Raw genomic sequence first — 9,252 nt, forward strand, 5'->3', positions numbered from 1 at the left:
GGCTTCAAGTACTTGGGATTTATCCTCAAGTCCAACAATTACTTAAATCGAGACTGGTTATGGATCTTGGCTAAAATTGAGAAGAGACTTCAGGTTTGGTGCAATAGATGGACTTCCATTTTAGGCCAATTAGTGCTAGTAAAAGTGGTCATACAATCTATCCTTATTTTCTAGGAAATCCTTGCATCGATCCCAAAAGGTATTGGTGGAGAAATTAAGCAACTCGTGTCTAGATTCTTGTGGGCTAAAAGGGATGACAAACAACATTTGTCTCTAGCCTCATAAAAATTAATTTCCATCTCAAATATATATGTTGGTTAGGGTCCAAAAAATATCTTCTTATTTTAAGAGGCCCTAGCAGCAAAATGTATATTGAGGCTCTTTCAAGGGGAAGGACTATGGGCCAAGTTGATAAAAGGAAAATATCTTGGGGAGGATTCAGTTATAGATTGGATCAAGAAGACTACAAAAATTCCCGGAATGGGTCAATTTTCTAGAAAGCTATCATTGAGGCTTTTCCTCTCATAGGACAAGGGATGCGTTGGAAAATTGGGATGTATCTTAGGTATTTCTTGAGAAATATCCATGGATAATCAGCCTAGAAAACCATGTCCTCCCGGATCACTTGACCCACAAGCTCATCAAGGATGGGTTATGTTTCCTTATTAAAGTAGCTAGGAACGTTAAATACGGTAAGCCTCATAGACTGATTATCTAGTTGTGACCTCAATATTGATGGGAAACAAGCCAGGATCTATGATCTCTATACCTTGGCTCTTCAAAATTAGTTCATCTCTGTCATAGAAAAACTCGATACTTTGATATGGGCTCTGGATTCAATAGGAAAATACTCTCCAAAAGCAAGATACATATCACTCACAACTAATCTTTAGTTGTCTCCTCCTCCCTAGTGGGAGGAAGAAACTATGGAAGTTAAAATGCTCACCAAAATCCAAATTATTCATGTGGCTTCTTCTCAAAATAAGGCCCCTACATGGGACAACCTTAGAAAAGATCTTTCAAGGGGCCAGGATTATGTCATCTTTGCAGGGCCAATGTTGAAACTATAAGTCACATGCTGAATGGACTGATATTCGTTATGGCATGGGGTATCTGATTGGAAAAAAATAAAGTTATCTTCCAAGACAAAGTTGCCTCAACCACAAAAATAGTTATTCAGAGCCTTTCAATCATCGATTGGTTTGTAAATGCTAGAAAGCCCGTTGACAATCCTCCCCACCTTTGCATCCTAACTCAAAATGATTCTCCATCAACTTTATTTGATGGAGCTTCTCAAGGGGACCCTCACCGAGGAGGAGCTGTGGGAATCCTCTTCCTATCTATATCACACACCATCATTACTTTTGCAGCTACAGTAGGAGAGGCTGGAAATAATTATGCTGAGTTTATGAGTCTAAAATGGAGTAGGAGAGGCTACAAATAATTATATTGAGCTTATGAGTCTAAAACTTCACCTTCATCTCGCAGAGGAACATAGCATAAAGAACTTCACCTTCATCTCGCAGAGGAACATAGCATAAAGAACTTCACCTTCAATGGAGAATATTAATACGATGTATCTATGACATATGTAAACTATTTTTGGACAATTACAAAATATGAAAATTTTAGGACTTGTAGTTCCTGCCAACAAGGATCGGTCCTTGAGTTTGCCCAAAATTACTTATAGAAGGCATTAAAAAATTTTAAATGTCAAGAGAATTTTTCATTATATTTTTTAAATTTTTGTAGCTACACCACTTATTCCTTAACTTGTCACTACCTCACAACCCTTTTTATTTAACCAGTAAATACTCAAAAACTTACTCACTCATAGCACAATATATCCAAAAATAATGTTCCAAAAAACCCTTAAAAAGTAATTTATTAAAACATAGAGAAAACTTTATACCTTTTGAAGGGAAAGACTCAAAACTTTGAGATACATCTATCGAGTTCAAATAAAAACATGGAAGATAAAGTAAGAAAATATTTCAAACAACTATTTTCACTGGTTATACCAATATATGGACTGCATAGTACCATGCAAACAAAATAATTATTTTTCCCTTTTTTACAGTCTCAAACCTTTATGAATTAGATGACAACAACTAAGGTTTAAATGAGGGGAAACCCCTAAATCTTGGCCTCTCCCTACTCTCCAAAAAAAATGTAGTGGGTTGGACCTATGAAAGTAGTAACAATAGTCTTTAAGCATACAACTTGTGGACTAACAACTCATAAGTCGTGGCCTGTTAACACATAGGATAAACAACTATGACTCACAATGATGGAAAAGACTCTAATTTCAATGAAAAACAAAATATGGTTGATATAAGTAGAAAAAAATGAGGCCATGAGGCTCACATGCTCTCTTAGACGGCAATAGGTAAACACTCAACGACTTTGCACTCTCACTAAATAAAAACTTTAGTTCTTGCATTAGAGATGGAAAGGGGTATAATGTTGCAGTGAAAAGGAAGAAAGTGTTAGAAATTATGCTTGATCCTCATTGAATGTGAACTTTCTGCTGGAAGAGCAGAGGGATTCTTTATGAGTTGCAGTAGTTTTTGATAATGAAATTGAGGTCGAGGAGGATAATTACAATGCTACAAATTGTTCTGATTAGATCGTCTAAAGTATTTGGATGGGTTGTAATACCATGAAGGATTTGTTCCCATCTCTCAAATTATCAACCAACAACTTCTTTCCCCTGGTGTGTTTTCAACTTGGAATTGGAGTCCATTAAGTTTTCAAATTGGAATTTTTGACAGTCGCCTAATCAACATTTGATAGAGATGTTTCCTCGTATATCAGATTGAAAAGTTGTTAATGAAACTGCATGGGATGAGTTTCTCATAAATAAATAAATTGTCATTGCATCAATTGATCAACAACATCTCAAGTTTAGGACAATTGAAATACAATGCTCGTAGCTGGTATTAATAATTACAATTTTGTAAATTATGCAGGACTGAGGAGTTGGATCAGACCCCGATGCTATTTTTGGGAATATTGATTGTAGAAGGATTGTGAATAAGAATATGAATTTGAGTAGGTGCATTATGCATCTAGACTGTCGTGATGAAAATACATATTTTGGGAAGGCTTCCATGAGGAGTGCATTTTTGGAATGTTATGACATGAAGTAAGACACATTGTCGATGTTGATATTCATCTTCATTCCTTTGGCTATAGTGGAAGAGTTGAAATTATCCAAGCTCGCTTATGTTCTCAAATGTACATATGAAATTGATGAAATATTTCAAATATCTTAATGAAATGCTCCATTGTCTATATCCTAGCTTCCCTAATTGACCAAGATTATAGAAAAAAAATGTATTCTCATTGGAGGAAGGGTCTTTTAATTTTGGATCTTTGATGTTTATAAAAAAATCCCCAATACAATTTCTAATAAGAATATATAAATATGTATATGACAAACTTACCTCTACTTGGTTTCATGGTGAGATGCAACCAAAGTTCTGTTACAAATCATGAGTGTGTCAAACCACACTCATATGCAACCTTATATTAAAAATTAAAAACGAAGTGTCAATATATATGTTGATTGGTTTTCAGGATGGGGAAATGATAGAATAAGATGGTAATTGTAAATGTAATGATAATTATTATTATTTTTTGGAATTCCTTTCATATTTGTAACTACGAAGTATTTTTTTATTTTTATTTTTTTAATGTTGGTGTTATGAATTTTTTATGGCTCTCATAAGTAATATAGATTAATCACTTATTGTTTCAAGAATTATAAGTTCTAATTTTTGATAACTTCTTGTTGCAACCCTAGTTTTAATTGTCAGAAATATCTTATTAAAGGGAATTCTTTTTGTGATGAAACCAACATGTTTGATTTTTATCCATGAAGGTTAGCATTTGGAATACAAAACCAGTGGGAAAAGAAGTGGATGTTATCAAACAACTCATACATTGTTGTCCATTCGAAACCACTTTGGCTCTATTAATTGTGTCAGGTGGGCTAAACATGGTCGCTATGTAGCTTCAGGCTCTAATGATAAAGTGATTCTTATCCATGGGAAAAACCCTGGGTCTGGAACTACAGATTTTGGTAGTGGATAAACTCTAGATGTTGAGAATTGGAAAGTTGTGATGACTTTGTGAGGTCATGCTGCAAATGTGGTAATTTTATGTTGACATATTTTGATTGTTTTAAATATTTAAAATATTTCAGTATGGTTTTAAATGTAAACTTGTTGAATCAACCTTCTTTTGGATTGTGATTTCAATAAATAAATTTATCAGTGGATTAACATTGTAGGGAACTAAAGTGACTAAACGTTGTGTTCCCATGAATTGGGTTTCATGAAGATGTTTATATTTAAATAATTAGTATGGAAGCAAATTGAATCATTTATTTACTGGGCCGATTTTCATCATCATTATAACCCACTAAGAAGTGGTGTACGTTTTAACCTATCCTCTTTTTAAAATTGAGCATACCTTGATCACTTTACATTTTGTCCCATGTTGGAAACATAACATGCGGGGGTAGAAGTATGTACTGAAAAGTAGGCTAGAGGTTCCATCCATATCAACATTCAAGATGGTATGTAGGAAAATGTTTATATTTTTTAGACAACTTGAGAACAATCTGGTAATTTCGATCTCTAGGAGGTGACATGCTTTTGGAGTATGTAATGATCCCTTGTTATGATTTCCTATGGACTTGTTTTCATATATACGACAACAAATTCTGACTGGTTTATTGCTTTCCAAGTATGTGGTTTTTGTACATTGATGTGGTATGTGTTTGTTATGTTAATTTAATTCTCTTGTTTAAAAAAAAATAGGTCTGCTTGTGCTTGATGAATGTCCTTGGTTATGAATTCCTCTTATGGTGAATAGTGTAGATTACTTTTCTCTATTGATCTGATATATTGTATCTTTAAAATGCTAGTTATTTATCATATTTTATTTATGCAATACTTTTTTTAGATTTTCTTGTGATTGTCCATCATTTTGATTTAACTAATGTTTTTTTTTTTTTTTTTTTAAGAGACTTTTGTAATTTTTTCTTCAACCTTTCTTGAATTCATTTTGATACTTAGTTATTCAATTCCCCAGGGCTAGAGTGAGGTTGTTGGTACTAGGTGAACCCATATGTATACTCACTTAAGATTTCTCAAGGCTCGAAGCCAATACAACAATATTCATCAAGGCATTATAGTTCATCATGTCACTAGCTAGAATTTGAACCTAGTTGGGGAAGATAACAACCATTCTGCCCAACCACCCGAGATACCCCTAATTGACTATTCAATGCACACATCTATTAAACTAGAAATGTAATTTATTTTTATTTTAATTGAGAGATAATTAATGCTAGCACAATCTAATCCATCATTCTGAAAGTTATAACTTGTCCCGCACTTTCACATTGCCATAGAGAATATTTTCTTTGGAATATCTTTTCTGAGTCAAACACATTGGGACACATGTGTGTGCCTTATGTTTTCCTGGCGAAATTGCAGTAAAAACATTTATTGTTTAATATTTAGGCTGTAAAGTGTTTGTTATAATGACCTTTAGTACTTGTGCATCTAGTGAGTTTCCACTATAGCAAAAATAATATGCAAATATAAAACACAATTAATTCTTCTGAAATGTGGTGTTGCTACTGCCTATAGTAATCATATTTCATAATTTTTTTTTGTACATAGGCCACTCAAGAATTCACTATTTATAGTGAATTTTGTAGCAAGCACTTTAGGAGCATACAACTCTCGAGTCCAGCACAATTCTGTCAATTTCATTGGCATTGACAAAAGTCTCTTTATAACACTAGGCCTTTTCCAAAGATTTTAGCATAATGGAGAGGTTGTGCAATGCATGCCATCCATGACTATGAACGAACTTGCAAAGGGGGGTGAATATGTTGTATAAGTCTTTTTAATTTAAAACTTCCTTCAAAAAATGGAACAAAACAATCACAAGATCACCATAAATAAGCAAATAAGTGTGCCATTTATGTAATCATCTCAAGAATATAATTATCCAAGCTTTAAAACAACTTATGGTTGCACCTAGTAACTACAATGAGCTTGCTTGCTTACTTGCTCCGCTCTCGGATGGTATATTGATTACCTTGTTAAATAACTTTCACAACCTTCCTGCAGTTTGCATGGATTAGATTCGTTGCTAAGGGTTTACAATCCTTTAAAGTTCTTTATGTGGCTGGAGTTTGGATGTCTTTATCTTTGGATTTGATGCAATGAACACATTATTTGCTTGTAATACTTTGTCACAACAATACATGGCACAATGCATAAAGTTGAGATTCTTCTTCTTAGGGACCACATTCCTAGGTTATTCCATTCTTGACTTCCATATGTATAAATATCGACAAAACTTTTGTGAACCCTACATATGTGCAAACAACTAAGGCCCATCTATGATCTTTTGATGTTCATTTTATTAATCATTTTCTTACCATATAACATGCAATTGTGCATTGTGCTTGCAGGGATTAATACAAATTAACACTTGTAAATTAGATATCTATTATATATCTAACACTTCAAATCAAGGTGATTTGTATTATCTCACAAAATATTGTAGACAATTAGTCATGGAGATTGAATGTGAGGAGAAACAGTTTCCATCAAGGCAACCAGTGAAGCAGGGTGTAGAGGCTATGAGTGAAATTAACTGGTTGTCTTATTGTTTCCTTGAGTTTTGCTAGCATGTTGGCTTTCTGTATTATTTTCTTTTGAAGAGTTTAACTATTTGCATGCAAAGATATTTGAATGCAAATTTCAGGGAAGAAGGGCCATTATTAAAGAGTGTTTTTCCAAGAACCTTGAAATGTCTTTATGGGCTCATTGTATGAGACAAATTAGTTTGTTTTTTTTTATATCTTTACTTCATGGCTATAAGGAGATAGATTATTATTCATGTTGCCTAAGGTGGTTGTGAGTGGGATCCTTATAAAAATGTGATTCTAGGAAGCACATTGCATGGCTAAGGCTAGAAAGCTTGGAGTTGCAACTCCACTCTTTTTGCCCTGGATTCTGAGCTTCACACCCTTACATTTGAATATATAGAGGGTCTATATATGAAAGAGGTGTTTTTTGCAATCAAGATCACTTCTTGGCTATGGTATGTTTTTCTAGTCATATTAAAATGCAATATGATCTATAGTGTGAATTTAAGGATAGTCATTGCTAGCTTGGAATAATCATTTTTAATTTGATTTAGCTCCAATTTACTTGGTCTTCCTTTGATCCCCTATGCCAGTAATTTTATGTTTGTCTTAGCTGAACAAGAAAGATCCTTGATTGCTTTGTAACTACAGAGGAACAAATAGGAGATATTGCTCAACAGATAGGTAGAGTTGTTGGACTTTTACATGATGGAGGTTTGGTGCATGGTGATCTGACAACATCAAATATGATAATTCATCAAGATTCCAAACAGTTGGTATGAAGTTATTTTGAATGATGCCTTTTTCCAATCCAAATACATTGATTGGAAAAATCTTACCCTTGGTCGGTTGTAGGCTTTGTTTTTTAATCCTAAACTATGAAAATTGTTTAATGCAATTACAAATTTTACTGCATTTTAACTACATGTAAATCTTTGTGTTTGCAAACCACAAAGACATGCACAATTTGTTAATTCCTATTTTTCTTGGATTTCTAAAAGAAAAAGTAAGTTTCCTTAGATCTGTTCAATCTCAATGCATATACAACTTGTCTTTAGTGGCTTGGAAAGTCTTCTCAATTGATGCCATGTACATAGCGCATAATAATTTGGCTTGTCTTTTATGTTTAGCATGTTAAACTATCTTTGCAATATATGATGTTATGGGAAAATAAATATTTGAAATTTGTAAATTATAATGTTTTTGAAACAGGTCATGATTGACTTTGGTCTTAGTTTCACATCTACATTGCTAGAAGCTATAGATTTATATGTTTTAGAGAGAGCATTGTTGTCAATGAATTCTTCTAGTAGGAATGTTGTAAGTTGGCATTGTTGTTAACTCTTAACTCTGGCATATGCTTGTCTTTTAATGCCAATAAGCTATTGTTCTTATTTCTGTTATGACTTGGGGTAGCTTATTACTTACTGATATTTTATTCCACTGGATTGCAGATGGAAAGAGTACTTGCTTCTTACAGAAAATCATCAAAGCAATGGTCAACTACATTGAATAAACTAGGTCAAGGTAAATTTGAGTTCCGGAATTTGTTGCAATTGTATCTATTATTTGGTCAGCACATAATTTCTTATCCTAGTGAAGGACTGTATTCATGAATTTATGTTTTCACTTGCCTCCTTATTCCAAATTCAAATATTTGTTAGGTGGATTGTACTTGGTGATTGTCAACTTGTCCTTGTTGTCGTTGGTATTGAAAACTCTTCATTTCTCATAATCGCAATTTAATACAGTTCCCGAAATTTGTTGCAATTGTATCTATCATTTGGTCAACACATGATTTCTTATCCCAGTGAAGGACTGTATTCATAAATTTATGTTTTCACTTGCCTCTTGATTCCAAATTCAAATATTTGTTAGGTGGATTGTTCTTTGTGACTGTCAACTTGTCCTTGTTGTCTTTGGTATTGAAAACTCTTCATTTCTCATAATTGCAATTTAATACAAATTTTCACTGCAATAACTTACATTTTTGGGTTTGTTTTGCAGTTCGTTTGCATGGTAGAAAGCGTACAATGTTAGGCTAAGAATCATAAATTATTATGGATGTATATCTTTTTGTAAACTATCAAGTCTCTGGTTGTTTTCTATCAAGCTTAAAGATGTTTAGATTTTGATTTCTTAATTTTTTGGTGTCTTTGATTAAAGGAAGATTTTGTCATAAACTTTGATGTGGTGGATACTTGCAGAACTCTGCTGAAGTATATTCATTTGCAGTATCCAAAAACATTGGATTTTAAGTGATATCATTATGTTGTTTTAAGCATTTTAATTCTATGTGATAGTTCATATTGTTTTAATATCTTATGCAAAGCTAAAATATAGTTTCAGTTCAAAATGTCAAACAACCTTGACATGTTGCATTCTTGTAAATAAACAACAAATTCAAGGGTTTAGTTCAACTATTGTTACCAATGCTTCTGAATATATGGCTAGCTTAAAGCTAGAATGTGTCTGGTTTGAATCCCCATTGGATGAGGTGTGCTAGTCTTCGCTGATGGGTTTAATAGGAATGTGATAGAATGTGGGGAATCACCCCTTAGGTTTCAGTG

The 9,252-nt window shown here is 33.3% G+C and overlaps 1 pseudogene; it reads left to right on the forward strand.

Moving 5' to 3' along the window:
• Positions 1-6,777: 6,777 nt before the first annotated feature.
• Positions 6,778-8,727, forward strand: LOC149265366 (uncharacterized; annotated as a pseudogene).
• The last annotated feature ends 525 nt before the right edge of the window (positions 8,728-9,252 follow it).

The sequence above is a fragment of the Pinus tabuliformis genome, chromosome 6 (assembly GCF_031772625.1).
Source record: "Pinus tabuliformis cultivar Carrire ecotype Pingquan chromosome 6, CPIR1, whole genome shotgun sequence".
NCBI lineage: Eukaryota > Viridiplantae > Streptophyta > Pinopsida > Pinales > Pinaceae > Pinus > Pinus tabuliformis.